Source organism: Paralichthys olivaceus, chromosome 22 (genome assembly GCF_024713975.1).
Source record: "Paralichthys olivaceus isolate ysfri-2021 chromosome 22, ASM2471397v2, whole genome shotgun sequence".
Taxonomy (NCBI): domain Eukaryota; kingdom Metazoa; phylum Chordata; class Actinopteri; order Pleuronectiformes; family Paralichthyidae; genus Paralichthys; species Paralichthys olivaceus.
In genome coordinates this window covers 6,797,073-6,814,074 of record NC_091114.1, presented here as the reverse complement: position 1 = coordinate 6,814,074, position 17,002 = coordinate 6,797,073, and the positions used below count along the sequence as shown (strand labels likewise).

The window sequence follows — 17,002 nt, the reverse complement described above, 5'->3', positions numbered from 1 at the left end:
TTCAAAAGCGTCAAAACCTCAGGACGTCAGCCGAGCATCTCTGAGCCGCTCTCGGATCCGTCCAGTGACTCAATAAGGCAGATCTAACAGGCAGTACAGACCAACATCTAGGGATTTTTCTGAAGATATAATAATTCCCATCATAGCCATGTGAACACAGATTGTCAAGGGGTAACAGGGACGAGGTGAGGTCCTACTTTTGACTTTCAGCCGAACACTGGTTAGCCCTAAACACCCCCACCCAATTCAAAGCACTGCCAGGAAATCAGGTAATGCAAAGTCTGCCTGATACCGACAGGTTGAGTCGGGTGAGTTTAGCTGGCTAATTGGTGCGGCAGCAAGGCTCCCTTAGCTCTAGCAGTGATACGGGTTTGGCTTGCAGCTTGTGGTCAGAGGGTCAGGACGCCTTGTCACCCAGAGAATGGTGATTAGCTCTGGGTAATGGTGCCTGCCAGTCCAATTAGTGGCATTATGTGTGACCACTACCCCTGTGCCACTAATTACAACCAGGCCTTGAGTGTGTGTGTGTGTGTGAGTGAGCGAATCAGGAATACACACAGGGAAAGAGGTGTTTTGTGTGTGTGTGTGTGCAGACAGATGACGCTCTCCACCACAGCATCCATCCTGTCATCTACAATTAAAGCGAGCCTCAGGTCTTTGTTACAGCATCACCTAGCTTACTAGACCTCATTTGCTCGACACCAAGCGTCAATCAGCCGTTAATGCACTGACTCAAGGGGGGGCATGACCCTCTGTCCTCAGTGCAATAAGGAGGAGCTGCTGAGAGGTACTGTGGGGAATAATTTCGTGTTTGAAGGATGTGGGAGCACTGCTTTATTGCAATTTCATCTTTTTTTCATTAAGGTGCTCCCAATGAACAAAGTGCAAACGAGGAAAATCACAAACATGAGGAACACTGCTCCAAGTAAAGACTTGCTGCAAAAATCAATATAAAGTTGGATGGAAGTTGAAATGCAGCAGAAATTCGAAGCTCCAGTGTATCTGACCTAAACTGTTGACTTGTCTTGTTGTGCATGCCTCGGTTAAACAATCTCAAGAGGCCATTCTGTGAGGTCAGGGTTGGAGGCGGGATTCAACTGCCTGTGCAAGGGGAGGAGTTTTGTAGGGAAGGTTATTTAAGGTCTGGGTGTTTCCAGGCTAATCTCTTTGTTTGAGACCATGGGGCTCTATCGCTTGTATTATGTATTTATATTATGCATCTGAACTCAATTTATGTTTTAATGTTTAGTAGTTCTTAATAGCCCCGATACATCTGTGAGAATTGTTTATTACAGATGAACACATCAGATGCTTTACTGACATAAGCTGCTTTCAGACAGGCACTGAGTTCTTAACACACATGATGCAAAAAAAAGAAGAAAAAAGAATACAAATATCTCAGGATTAAAATGCGGTACCATACACGTAGAAGACACCGGCAAAGAGAGCTTTTGGTGATAAGAGCTGAAGCTGGTGTCTACGTGCTGTAAACAGAAACACAGGATCTCTGCTCCAGAATGTATACATCACGTCCTGCCTCTGTCTGCTGCACCACCTCTCACCTGAATGCTCTGGAGGTTTCCGTGGTGCTATAAATGTGTCTGACTATAGAATCTCCTGCAGTGTTTCTCATGTGTAGACATTGTGCGGACATTCTGAAAACAGCTTTAGTGGATGCATAACTTATCTCAACAACTTTGTGTTTGATTCATTAATTATATTATTTTCTTAGAAATTATGTGCATGGTAATGAATTAATTATGTTGTTTGTTTTCCAGACAAAATATAAATTCCTCCAATCCACTTATTGCGACCTCAATAAATGGCCCTTGAATCCAGTACACACCAGCCAGCAGATCTTGGCCTCAGTCACCTTTAAATTACCTGAACAAGTAACAGTAATTTAGTATCTTTCAGGAAAAGTTTACAGTTTTCACATTCTAAGCCACATGTTTAGTTCTCTAAGCTCCACCAGCTCATTCTTTCTTTTCATCCAATCCCAACCTGCCACACTCACCTTGAGCCAATCATCTGCAAGATGTCCAAGTTTAAAAAGTTCTCTCTCCCTCCTACCCACCCACCTCCACCCCTACACCTCCTCAACCCTTGAAGCCGTCAAATAAGAAGCCTTCATGAGACGTCCCAACTTCGTGCTCTGTTCCTCATCACCACCACCAGTGTCTACACTCCAGGGAGAATCTCCTTCAAACCTAAAGCATCTAACTCATTGGACAGTTTCCATGGTGTTCTATTTACTGCTGGGATCTGAGCACCAAAGTCTCTTCCTCTTTTTCACAGTAAACTTAAATCCATTCTTAGTGATTCATTATCATTTGTTTCTCTGTAAGTCTCTCCTGATTGAACTTCTTTGTAAATAAAGTAAGAGCACCTTATCCCACCCCAATTTACAATGGTCATCTAGATTTAAAAAAATGTGATTCTTCATCCCTGACAAATTGACCAGTGAGTCATAGTCCGTGGCCAATGTTTCTTTAAATTCTTGATTTTGTTGTCATCTTCTCAAATTTCCTACACAAAAAAATGTACACGGTATATATAGGATCAGAAAATGTACCTTTAACTCCTAATTAAATCCACCTCAAAATAGCTTTGTGACTTGAGGTTGCAAACGTTGTTCAGCCTACAGGCAAACTAACAGAATAAAAAAACAACTGCGGAAAGATGCACTTTTTGTTGTGTTTTTCAATTCCCAGAACCTTATGTTTGAACTATGCTGAAGAAGAGTTGTTTACATGTCAGAATGTTTTTCTTACATTATAAAAGTGCCCTGCAACATATCAGAGATATATATAAACCTGCATACCCACCAATTCACACATAGCTGCTAGAGAGAAGCTAGAGAGTGCAATTAAGTGCTGAGGCTCTTCAGCCTGGAGGCACTGCAATGTGATTCATACCGTCCTCTTTTTCATAAACCTGTGTGTGGACGGCTGGAGAAGTTGGTGTATGAGCACTGTGAGTACCTAGCCAAACACATTAGCAGATGAAATTTTCTGCTCTGATTATGGTTGTACAAGCAGGGCTATTCATCTGTGTTAATGTACTTATCGAGGACTGGGGGTCAGAACAGTGTGAAACAAGAGAGAACACGATTGTCAGAGAGCGGAAGAGATAAGAGGGGGAGAGGAGAAAAGAAGGGGAGCCAGGAAAATATCATGCACCAGCTGATAAAGGGCACAATGTGCTGCAAGAAGCAATGTCAGAATCTACCTGAAGGGCTCTCCTACTGCGCGCATGAGAAGCACAGTTCTCACTCCATCAGGGAGCTGAACAAGGAGTTTCCAACACACCGTCTTTCCTGGCAGACTCTGACAGCATCTCATACCTACAGGTAGATAGACAACAGTTATAAGTTATATGAGTCATTATAACTAGTGCAGTGCCCGTTCTAAACCTGCCTTTTTGGAATGGGCTGTGTTCTTGGCCTGTGTTATTGCTCCGGTGTAACTTCAGAACTATTCCTTTTCATTAGTGAGTCCTCTTCAAACAGTTCTACAATATACTGTCACTTTTTATTGTTTGTGTGCTGGAGGTTGTGTGCGGAGCTTTTAATAAACACTCAATGGTGCAGAGTGATTTTAGAAAAATTCATCCTACCTGGTTTATCTGTAATGAAGATGTTACTGTCAACGGGAGGTTCTCTGCACAAACTCGTTCACTACAGCAACAGATCCTCCACATTATTCAGTCGAGAGGTGGAGCAGCCCGGTGCAACAGGCAGAGGCAGGAAGTGATGGTTTTAATTCCACACACAGACCCCGTCATCAAACTCTCTAGACAGCTTTGTAGGTGTCGTTGAAAAATGGCGTCATAGTATGACAGCAATACAGACAGACAGACATTTGTGGAATTAGAAGGTAGATAATTTATGCATTTTTTTAGAGATAAAAATGGAAGTAGTCATATATCTTAAGCAGATCCAGGCGTTCATATATTACCTGCACTGATGGTGATAGAGGGAGAAAAATGCATCATCTGCTGTGTAGAACCCTAAACAGTGAAACATTTTGATAAGTTTTTCACCATCAGAATGAGTCACATCTGTCTCTGCCTGTTAACTTTTATCACTTTGCATGGTTTACTGCTTATAATTGAAGGATTTCTAGGGAGGCAGTTAAATAAAACCTATTTGAAATAACTGACAGCAGACTTTAAGTCAGCCTCTACAGTTCTGTGGGACAGGTTTTCTGAGAAGAAGTGTCTCCACTGATAAAAAATGACTATAGACTCTACACCACTGTGTTTTACTCCACCGGTCTTTATCACTTTGTTCATTCAGACATAAATCCGAACACAATAGAAATGCTGTTGCTGCCAAGTGCCAAGCCCACTGCTGACTTTACAGCTGTATTAAGAATTAACAATTTCCGTGGTTATCGAAATGGAAAGGACTTGTAGAATCGAACTGTTGAAGGGTCGATCAAAATCACGACCGACTTTTTACAGACACACAAATTCAGGTTATGGACTAAAAGACACAAAAATTGGAAAATCAAAAACCTTGGATACAGATTTGTCCAGAGCACATTTTCATATGACATGACAGTTCCCAAAAAGTGAAGCCAAAGTGGCTGGCTGTAGTATAGATCATAAACCCAGCTAACTCCTTTGTTAGTGGATAGGCAATAGACCAAATTAAGAAGTCCATGTTGTATACATTTTTCTCTCAGATGGTTTTAGGGATTTAAAGTTTTTTCTAGTAATTTTATTTAATAGATTCATTACAGTGAGATTAAACTTCATGATTGACAGCAGTGACTCACAATTGGAACATTGCTACTGTTCAGACTCTGGCTCCAAACATGCAGGATGGCAGCGTTTATATCCAGGATATTTTAGCTTTATTTCTGCACAGTGGGAAGAATGGAGACGTGTCATCCATCTTTATTTACAGTCCGTGGTTTTCAGCAATCACATAATTTGCATGTCGGTGCTCAAGGGGAGCAAATATGTGGAATAAATGATTGTGTCACAAGTAGTTCCTTTCAGCTTCAATCAAATTTCTCAAATGTCTTAAATCACCTTTGAGTTAAATTTAAGCCACCATGCAAATAAGAATGAACACCAAACTTTCTCGGAGCTCCCAAAGACAAGGACAGAAAAGTCACTTTCTATAATGCAGCTGACTGAAGAGGATGACAGGAATTAACAGTACAAAGACAGAGGTAATACATCAAAATGGTAATTAAGGTCATTAAGTCTGGACCCAAATGTCTTTATCCTGTTTTTCGCCAAATCATTAAGAGAGTCATTAACTATAAATTGTGTCCAGTATCTGCTGAGCAGGTCTTTCAAGGACCTTTCTGACCTCAAAAAATCTATTTGTAGGCTTTAGAAGAGACACTGGCACTCTGCACCTTGAGCCTGCTGGACAAATCTGAATAAGATTTTCTCTTGCCTTTATAAACTACTGTAGTGTTTTTGAGCAAGGCAGTGCTCCAGGAGAGCTTGTCACCACCAACAATAGAGCAGTGTGGAACAGCTCAGATTCTACAATGGGCAATGGAAAGGCTTAAGTCGGCCTTGTGTAGCAATGTGCTGCCGTATAGCCGACATGTGCTCAGTCAACTTTCACTGGATAAATAAAAGTCGAAGGAAAACAGAATTCTTGATTCAGAGAGATTAATAAATAAGAATTACTTCTGCCTTCACACTCAAAATGTCACTTTGTTGATATTGGAGTCCTAAACAAAGATGCAGATATAAGGGAGCTACTTTTAGCAGGGGAACAAATATGAGATGACAGCAAATAAGTGTGACAAATGGCGTCTGTGTAAAGTGTCCCATTTAGTGGGGATCAGCAACATAAGGGCGGCAGTCTGAGACAATTAATATTTAATGTCCAGACAGTCACAGCAATATAATTCACTGCAATTATGTGCAGAATGAACTTCTCCTACAGAATCAGAGGCACAACAGTCTCTGTCCCTCTGCTTTATTGTGATTTGGATATTTCCACCCATTTCTGAGAGAACTACTGTGGTTAATTATGCAGTGAAGGAACAGCAGCATGAAGAATCTGCGAGCGGAGCTATGGTCTGTAACAGAAGACTGATGGAGGCTATAAGAGCCCATGGTTTAATCAAATCTTTTTTTTCTATTCTTCATTTCTGTCTTTGCTTCCAGTTTTCCTTGTTCTAATTTCTCAGTGGTTAGGGTGGTTTCCTTAGCAGGAGGCATGAGATATATTGTAGTTGTGTGTGTGTGTGTGTGTGTGTGTGTGTGCGTGCGTGCATGCGTGCGTGCGTGCCTGTCTCACCTTGTTTGAATTCCTGCTTGCTGTACCGCTTGGTGGCTTCCCCCTGGAACCTGGAGGCGGCTGCACTGTGATTGGACATTGAACAGTTTAGGAGCACAAAATACAACCGGAACTTATTCACAGCCCACATGCGTGAACAACATGATAAACAAACTGTGTTTTCTGAAAGGCTTTCTACACAATTGTCAACGGTCCCTTGATAACATCACATGGAGGCAAAGTAATTTCCTGTCATCTCACCACAGTTATATTTGTATTTTTACTGTATAAATTCACACAGAGCTTATTGCTTGCTGCAACATTTTTGCGTGTCTCTAAGTATATGGGTTTTAAAGGCATGAGGGTGTTGTGAGTGTGTGTGTGTGTGTGTGTGTGTGTGTGTGTGTAACAGTGTATCTCTCTAAATGTCTCACAGACTGTGGGGGAGAAGCTGCTCCTCATGCAGCAGGTTCAAACCTCTGCCATAGAAGGGACTCTGAGTGTTAGGCACTCCCCTTTTTTCTTATGCAGAGGGTGATTCAAAGGGAGGCTGGAGTAGAAGCTCTCTCTGTCTCCACCAGTTGAGTTGCAGCAGCCTCCATCAATCATGGCACAGTTTTTAATGTTTCCATTTGTTTGTTCCTGTGTGAGTTGGGGGTCTGGTAGTCCTGTTTCAGGTTTTTTATTCTTATTCACTTACTGCACACTGGAGGTCAAGGGTAGGTTTGTGGGTGTGTGGTTGGCCCAGATGCTGTCATGTTTTGTTCTTGTTGGCCAGACCTCCACACACTCAGTTTTATTGAACAACTTTTTGTTTGTTAATAAAACATATTGCTTTAACAGTAACTCTGGTGTGGTGTCCTCCTTATATTTTGCGGTCACTGGGTAGAGCCAAGTAAAATGTAGAGGTTGTGGGCATGAGACTAACTGCCATTTTAGCTTTTTATTTGATAAATTTTCCTAAACTGCATTCAAACTGCTCTGATTCACTGCAAAATCCTTCATCGTTCCTCAATCAGTGGACACCTACGGTTCACTCTCATACATTAATTTTCTTTTTTAGTGTTTTTCAATTTTAATGGAAATCCATTCACACCTACACAATACCAGAAAGCCCCCACACACATGTACAATAATGTACTAACTAAACGTGCAACAACGCAGGAGCACTGTATACAAAAGCCATTAGTGGAGTGCTGATCAATGTTGTTTCTATAGTAATGTACGGATATTGATTTGCATTGGCGTTTGGTAAAGTGGCACATTGACAGCAGAGTGTAGAGAGTTTGGCCTGTTACTGAGAGGCCTTCTCTCTTTCAGCTACAGGGCAGCTTTTAGTGGAACCTCATGCTGTGTTTTTCAAAGCAGTTTCAAACTGGGCCTGAATCATAAAACCTGACAAACAGTGAACACAGCAAAGAGCCGTCAGAGTGCAGCACATGAGGAGCTCTTATATTGATTGTGGTAATGTACTGGATTGACTGGACAGAATGTGCTGGGAAGAATTGATGAGTGGGTTGCACTACTTGTTCTTCTAAACATGTATGAGGATGTGCGTCGATATGTATGTTGTGTTGGTGTCTTGGAGCTAATGACCATTTACCTGGGTTTTGCTTGAATTTGTTGAGACCCTCGATGTCCATCAGGTCCTCATGAATGACACACGCTCAGGAAATCACCTAACACACACACACGCACGCACGCACACACACACACGCACACACACACACACAGAGAGACAGAGAAATAAACACATACAAACCTCTGTCTCTCCTGCAGTATTCATCAATCTTTAGATATTGCAATCGATCGACTTTTACAATGATTATGAAACCACAGTCCCTCCTAATCCATCAGCTTATCTGCGAGGCCTTCTTTACATCACTGGTTGTTCAGTAATAAATGTGGGTATTTGCTGAAGAGTGAGCCCAGCTTCTCCAGCAACAAAACAACAATGATCACTATGATTGACAAAACTGAAATCAACAACACAAACAAACATCATCCAGTGTAAATGGAACCATGGCGCCTGTGTGTCTCGACTGATGTTCCAATGTAAGGAGCTGTGTCTGTGTAATGACTAATGAGTATTCATATAATATAATATTGTAATAATATGTCAGTAATGATTCACATAATAATATACTCGTAATATCTACTAATTATTTGTCTAATAAAACAGTACTGACACCTTAGTACTCATGGGTGATTAGAAAAATCTAAAATGTTGCATATATTTACATGTAGCACTATTTTCAAATGTGTTATAAAATAAAACTATTGAATAGACCATCCTGCTGTCAAGGAATTAAAATTTTGCATGGTGCAGTTTGTAAATGACAAGGTAGGTGAACTATATTTCAGTTTATAAACTGTACCAGTAAACTGCACACAGCACAGTACAGGTTAAACAGTGATCTGTGTATGAATCCCCTTTGGAATTATAATCTGCTCAACCTGCACAGAGAAACAAAGATGAAGGCAAATTTTCATTCTGGCACTCAGATCAAATTCAGGACATTTTAATTAGAGAATGAGATGTTCTTTGTTGCAGCCTTGCGCCTGATTTAGGGTGAATAAAGTGGGTGTGTTTCTGCATTAAGATCTTTGCCTTGTGCAGACTGATGTTTATTTGCACGACATCAGCACTTAACTGGAATAAAATGAAAATATGACGATGAATATTGAGTGAGAGATGCGATCAATAAAATGCTGCTGGGATAAAAACGACAAACAGGCTTAAATTAACTTCTCACTTCAAGACAAAATGAACAATCATTTCTATCACATGCAACCAAAACTAAATAAAAAGGAAAACCAGGAAATAACCAAAGAAACAATAATGACTTCATCATCATTAAAAGTGAAATTGTACATTTCAGCCGAGCGTGCAGAAACACCTGTACAGCCCCTCAACAATTCGTCTGGTTTGAGAACAGCAGGCGCATGCATCACTAAATGAGTCTGTTTGATGGTTTGGGATATTAATAAACCAGAATAACACACTTGAGGGGGAAAAACATTCATATTCCCGGTTGAAAAAACAATCTGACATTTTCAAAAATTGATAATCATCTTTCTGGTTGATAACAGGAAGCTATTCTCAGACACATTATTGTCTGAGCAAGAATAACAGTCGGTGCTGAATTTTAATGCAACAGACGTATTAAGATGAAACACGACGCGCACAGCAGCCTGTGTTCCATTAAAATGAGAGCTGTGTGAGAATGACCCCCTCTTCTCGGCAGTGAGCAGATTCAAACTGGTCCAGCCGGACACTGGGGAGGAGGCGCATGAGGTAAAGACAGATTCACATACATTGAATGTGACAGTGTAATGGGCTTGTTTGTGTTCTACAGATTTATTTGTGTTCCCCTTATTTTCTTTTGCACAGACTGAGAAAACACATCCTAGAATCGAACTGGTGAGCCTTGAAATAGTAAAAGACCTTTGTCTTTATTGCCATTGATTTGGTCACGACAATGTAAGCTTTAATTATTTTCAAAATGTAATAACTTTCCACTGGATTTCAATCAAGTCGTTAGATTTCCCATAAAAACGTCAGCCCACTTCTGATATCTCCTCTACATATTGGACAATAACTGTGCATGAAAATCCTTTGATTACTATCATGCTCGTATAAAGATTTTCTTATGTGCTATCGTAGTGGGAGAAAACATGCTCATAGAGAGGATCCTTCCCAGGAGATTACAAGCAAAGGTGAGCGGATCTGTGTTGCTCAAAAAGTATTGATATTCAAATTTCCAGGTGATAATAATCACACATCCGGGGCGACAAGGAGCGCCAACATGTGTAAAAGAAAGAGGAAAGAGCGAGACAGATGAACGTTAACTAATCTCCCTCAGAAATTGTTTCATGAGAATAAGGTATAATTTATAATGTATTAGAAGAAAACATTTTGAGATTAAATGTTGCTGCTTTTCAGCTTTGTCTACAGTCCTGCGGATATTTTCTGGTTCAAAAAAAAAATCTCCCTCCACACGACACTCATTTTACAAAATATCTCCATCCAGACAAGAACACGAAACAAGCATGCTGGGCCAGTAGGTGGCGGTGAAGTCCACATCGACGCTCCATCAACCGTGAGAGAGACATTGCGAGTATTCTCAGTGAGCTTAGGTCCAAGTAGTAGCTTTGTTTCAATTCAGGGGCTGCGTCAGTCAGAGGAAGCCATGAAGGCTGAACCGAAATGAGACGGTCTGGTCGGTAGAGGCTTTGCGTGATCAGTCACCAGCTCATTCAGCCCTTAGTGCTGTGGCCTAGCAACAGAGCTGAAGTCGGACACGGCAAGCAAGTTTAAGTGCTCCTTGGTTTTTTTAACACTGCACTGTGAGCTGTTCAGTTGAGCTGAATCAAGATACTCAAGCGATGGACGTCTCGTCACTTGCCGACACCGTTACATCTTTGTTTTGCGGACGGGGTCTTAACCTGTCAAAAGCGTTTCTGTGTGAACCCTGATAAGATAATATTGACAAATATAGTAAACTAATTATAGAGGACCATCAAAATAACCTGATGAATAAAAACATATATTCATGGATTTTGAAGGGCGACGAGCAAAGATAGTTCTTGTGACTTTATTATTAGTTTATGGTTTCTTCATTTTGCAGCAGCAGACTGTTTGAAAAGTTAGAAAAATTAGCTTGAATTTGACTTTGACATTGCAAAGATAACTACCCTAATAATATTTGGGGTAGTAGTGATACAGTCTAGACGAAAGCAGACTTGAGTTCAAAAATTGCCCTTGAAAATGCCTATGATTACTAAAATGGAATAATTCTCTGGATATTTTTGTAATTTTCTAATTTAGCAATCTGACAAAATGACTGAGATTGGAGTTGAAATTTTCAAGATTACCGTGATCAAGCGTATTCTATTTTCTTGAGCACATTTCCACGTCAGTGTGGCGTATATATGTACAGACAATATTGATAACTGCGTCCATCTCATCCATCATTGCGTGTTCCTGTCTGAGATACTCCCTGAGGTTGAGGAGGTATCTTGGCGGGAGTGGGATGAAATTGAGCTGTAACAGCATGATAGAGTTCTCAGGTGGTTCTCACCTCTGGCCTTCACCTCATTCTTTAACCCCAGGAGTTTTAGGGTTGATCGTGGTGCTGTTGTTTCGCCTGATCTGGGACTTGGGCATGCAGTGAGTAGACTGGTCTGCTCAGGTTATAGACATCTTCTGTACTAGGAAAAAAGAAAGATAGAAAGAACAGGAAATTGATATGGAGATGAAAGATGAAGAAGACTAATAAAGCTATTTCATGTTGTCCACTTCACATATTCAAGAGGTAGAGGCAACTCTGTAATTATTTCCTGAATGCAATATGGTTAAAAAGCAAATCTACCTTGTTCCTTTGTGGCAGCAGAATAGGCAGGCGGGAGAAGAGAAGGAGAGTGGAGAGAGGAGAACAAATAAGGGCTGAAAAACCATGAGCGGGAGAGCAGAGAGCCGGGGACAAGTGGCGGAGGTAAGATGGACAAGGGAAGGTTGAAAGGAGCACAACAACAGAGATGAAAGACTGCCAGAAAATTGAAAAAGACTGAAAAGAGACAAGAGGTGAGAGGGAGAGGGAGTGAGAATTGAGTCGAGAGAGCGAGGAAAGTACGAAAAACCCAAATAAAACAAAAATAAAAAAAAGAAGAAGAAAGAAACAAAGAGAGAGATTGAGGAAAGCAGAAAAATGAGACAGGGGAAACATTTGCAGGCAGCCTTTCAGTCAATCATAATCTCCTGGGTGTTGGATATGAGAGAGCGCAATTTTGCAGTGGTTATCATTATCATCACGGCTATAATCATAATCAGGGTAATTCCGGTGAGGCGAGATGGAAAGGCGGATGGCAAAGGGTGATGGAGGAGGATAAAATGTCAGATAGGAGGAACAAGGACATTACTGGGTGTAACCATGGAGAACTGCTCAGAGACAGTGACAGTAGGTGGATGAGAGTAAAATAAGGATAGGTGCTATAGAAAACAGAGATAGGTAAAATGAACATGCGCCTCTTTTAATTAAATCAGACACAATTACCAGGTTACAAATGCCTGTGTTCTGTGTATTGTGCTAAATCATTTTATTTTCAGGACAAAAGAGAGCAAAGGCAGCGTAATGAAAGAATAATATAATGAGGTTTTGAGGCATCAGCGGCGAAATGTATGAAACTCTTTTTAAAAAATGACACTGTTAGCTACTTAATTATTACCCAACCCAACTGACAAAACAGTGTCTGTCTATGAACTGTCTGTGTATATACTGCTAGTACTAACACCACTGATAGAAGAAGAAGATTTACTTTATTGTCATGTTTTACACCTTTACATGCATACACAAAATTGTTCTCCGCATTTAACCCATCCAGTTGACACCTGTCGAAACACTCACATGCATAGAAACACACATAGACAGATGCCATGTACACACATATACTGGAGCGGTGGGCTGCTGTTGTCAGCGCCCGGGGAGCAGATGTTGGGAAGGGGGGCGGTACCTTGCTCAAGGGCACCTCGGTCGAACAGCAGGAGTGGGGATCGAGCCGCCAACCTTCCGGTTATTGGACGACCTGCTCTACTGCTGAGCCACGGCCGCCCCGTAGTACTAGTAGTAGTACAAGAAGTTTATGTTTATATGTAATGTCATGAACAGTATAAAAAACACCTGGATATCATAGCTACAGTAAAATAATACATGTTTTCAATGCTGTTTGATTTTCAGAAATATTTTGATGCTGCAGAAATGTTTATGTTTATGTGAGACTGATTGTAGGCAGCTAAAATGTTTCAAATGCTGCTTTCTACTGAAGTCCACATATTTTCCAGAGTTTCACCTGCCAGCCCCAGAGTAACATGTCATTCCTAAATGAAACTGGAAGAAAACAAATCTCAGGATCAAAATCAGCCTGTGAAGATCAGAACATGCTGATGAAGATGTCAACTTGGATTCGAGAGCCTGATTGTTCTGGAAATGTTTCTGTTGTGATGCCTCTGACCAACACAATTTCCTGCTGCGCTCTTCAAATGTGAAAAGTAAACATCTGTAACCAATTTACCATGCATTTTCCCCAAAATGGCTTCAGTAACATTGGCATTTTAAGGGATTTACTGATAAAGGGTTTATGCTTTTCTTGAACTGTTTGTAACAAGTAGTAACTAAGAACTTAAATAATTATTCCAGTGGAACATGTTGGTGACAAAAACAGTACAATCTATAATAAATATACAAAACCTAAAGCAATTATGTCAAACAAAACAATATGCACTATACATCTATTCTCTCTTATTTAAAATAAATAACGTACAATATATACTTGGGGTCTCTGAGAGTGAGAGAGCTCCTATAAAGCAACTGAAAAATATTCATTTTCAGAGACAAATAGAGGCTTTGGAGAGAGGTATTAGAAAAGGTGTGAGAGTAAAAGAGTGAAGGAGGAGATGGATTGATACAAGCAAAATGATTCAAGCCAGGTGAGATGCATCAAATTGGAATAGATAAAGGGAGAAAAGAGAGATTGAGCTATTAAAAGAGGTGCATGACTCTGAGAGAGGGAAAAAAACGGAAGGAAGAGGGAGAGCGAAGCACTCGGCGAGGCTGGAGAGAAGAAGATGAATAGACGTGCAGATGAACAGAAGGAAGGAGAGTGGATGAAGGATAGAAAGCTGGAAAAGGCACAGTGAGAGAGAGAGAGAGAGAGAGCAGGTGTAAGATTCATGGAGAGCACTTATCCCGAAATATATATGAATCCGTGGCAGGAAATGAGACAGATGCAGAAGAGAGAGGAGGGAAAAATGGTGGGGAAAGAGCTGCCAGGTTAGAATGACTCTTTCGCGCAGTAGTTTGCCTGGGAAAGTTTGGTGGGTAATGGTGATGGATGGAAAAACACTTGATGGGGGGGGGGGGGTGCAGGGCCATGTGATGGGGGTTGTGGTGACGGATGCTGATGATGGTGACGGTGGTAAAGGTGGGGGGGGGGGGAGAGCCTCTATCATCCCTAGCTCTCTAATAGCCCTTCATCAGAGCTGTCCGGTGCTGACGTGACTCAGCCTAATTGCGGCGCCTTGGAGCGACGCATCACTTTTACTCTAATTGTAGTGAAGGCGAGATGGAGGACATTCAGAGCCCTGATGTGGCTGGATGGAGACGGATGCTCTCGCCCACACGCGTACAAAAAAGAAGTAGCATGTGCACAGCCAACACCTGTATCCATTCACCTTTTACATGGCTGCATTTCACGCTCTGAGTGAGGGCGGCTTGTACAAAGTTATATTTATCTGACAGGTGAGAAGTGCGCGCTCGCCTGTGCATGTGTGGGTGGATGTGTACTGTACTTGTGTATATAGATTTATCCATGAATATGTGTCTTAAATATGTAACTCACCAACTTAACATCATACTTTTTTTATAAAGTTGAGGCACTTAGAGGATACAAATATAGTAAAGAACTCCATTCCCAAAGTTTCTTAGCAAAGCTTTCTGTTATACTGTATATTTATCATTAAAAATATATATATATATTAGTTATTGAATGCTAATTAAAAACAACATGAAGCATACAATAACTAATAGCATGGCAAATTAACAAACAAAGAAATTAACAGAAATAAAAATACACATCAGTGGTTATAAACAAAGCTTCATATACAGTATTTACAACAAATGCAAACTGGTACTGATAAAGAAAACACATGTTAAAATCATGTCAATATATTAAACTGGTGCAAAGATTGAGGGTTTTTACTGCTTTTCTATTACAGGAAGTAGACAAGGAGCTGATGTAGAACCCTGCTTCTCTTTGTATTTTTTGTTTTTAACTATTTCAATCACCAACTAAAGATGAAATCCAGCTTCTGAGTCATTTAAATCATAATTGTGAATGTGTAAATTGCCATATTATGGGCACTTTACAAGTCTGCATTCTGACGTACACAATGTCATGCAGGAGAATGATCAAGCTTACAGTTAAGAAATCTCATTCACAGGGAGAACTTATGACCCCTGGCCAGTGATGAAACTACAGATAAAACACATGCAACTACAACTGACTGTGCACAACTTGTTCTAGGCTTAATTATTTTTTAATTGCCGTACTTTTGGGAGGAATTATGAGGATCATGAGGGAGGAATTACTGTCTTTGCAAGCCACACATGCTGCATGGGGCAAGTTCAAATAGAAACGGTTTGCGTTTTCTTACTCTGTGAGAACAAATCCAGCTGAATGTGCTGTGTGAGCGCGCTCCTTCTGGGATTTGCTAAGAGGTTCCAGGACACGAAAATGAAACAAAAGGAACAGAACATATTTGTTAAGTCCTTGTGTGTGAAACCAGCTGATGTGCCTAACAACCTACAACATGAAGTCACTGAGGTGCCAAGCAACAACGAGCTCAGTACAACCTCCCTGTGCTCGAGCTTTATAAACTCAGTGTCCTCAGAACTGTGCCATTCTGTAGAGAGGTGCACTGAAGAGTGCTTCTTTGGTCAGAAGAACCTCTTTTCAAAACAGACTCATGCAAAGACCTGGTTCTGCTCCAAACTGACTGGCACAAACCTCTGCACCGAAGCTATATAATCACACACAACTGCTTTTACAAGCCACAAGTAGTACTAATCGTAATAATCTACACACTGACTAATTTTAGTTTTGTGATAAGTCCTTCACTGATCTACCAACTAATTCCACAAACGTCTGTCTATTTTCAACATATCACACTGACACATACAATCACGGATGTCATGGCCGTTATAATCACTTTCTCTTAAGCACAATATTGGTTTTGGTGCTCTAATGCTTTAGGTTGAGTTTTTACTTTGAAAGGTTGTGAACCTTGCTCTGTAGATTAATCCTAAATGCTAATTTATCCACAAAATACATTGTGTGCTTTCTACAAACTATACTTAACATAACAAATAATGCATTTTTAAAATTACAAAATTACATCCATCCTCAGTCTTTTTTTGCACAGCTTTTGTTGGCACATTGATGTATCTGTCGGCACGCTATCATCACCAGCTGTCGATCAGGGAAATAGTGGCAAAATGTGAATTGTGCCGTCCACACTTTCGCACGTGTGAATGTGTCGTCAAGCACTATTCAAAAATAAGGGAACCTTCAGAGAACAGCTTAAAGTGCCAATAGTGGCAAAAAAACACCAGAATGGTGTATTTTTTTCCACTCCAACAGGTGTAATTCAGCTAACAGAAGAGTGATGGAAATGTCAGTCAAGTCGAAACACCCACCCACACACTCAAGAAGACCTCTCATCCTCCAGAATAACTTCAGGGCCTGTAATAATGAATGCATGGGCACAAATACTGTATATGTTGTGTAAGCACTTGCAGCACTGATGCAATCTGTATCCAGTAATTTAATATACACAGCTCAACATGCATGTGCTGTATCATGACATGTGTGCATGTTCCATTTCAATTTGAGGAACTCAGTACAGCAAAGTGACATTTTGTCCAGTGTTTAGGCAAAAAAGTGGGTCTCTGATAAGCAGTTAGTAAACTAACTAATGTGACAGAGGAAACGGATGAAAGGATGAGCAGAAAGCGGGATGAGACCGAAGGGATGAGAGGGGAGGGATGAAAGCAGAAGAGAAGAGATAAGGGATGAAGGGGAAGAGTGAGGCAGATGAAACGATGAGGGGGTAGCAGGGACGACAGGATGAACTGAGAGATGGGAGGTGGAATAAGGAAAAAAAGGAAAAAGTAGTGGTTTTATCAC

The 17,002-nt window shown here is 40.8% G+C and overlaps 1 long non-coding RNA gene across 1 annotated transcript in view; it reads right to left on the bottom strand.

Annotated features, from left to right (window-relative positions):
- Nucleotides 1–17,002, bottom strand: part of LOC109639693 (uncharacterized) — a 154,964-nt gene that overhangs the window by 22,581 nt on the left and 115,381 nt on the right. Inside the window, exons 22-27 of the long non-coding RNA XR_011239964.1 lie at nucleotides 11,344–11,473; nucleotides 7,863–7,938; nucleotides 6,281–6,345; nucleotides 3,960–4,011; nucleotides 3,619–3,802; nucleotides 3,232–3,346 (exon numbers count right to left, since the gene is read on the bottom strand). This is a non-coding gene — a long non-coding RNA (uncharacterized lncRNA). The remainder of the gene's footprint in view (nucleotides 1–3,231; nucleotides 3,347–3,618; nucleotides 3,803–3,959; nucleotides 4,012–6,280; nucleotides 6,346–7,862; nucleotides 7,939–11,343; nucleotides 11,474–17,002) is intronic.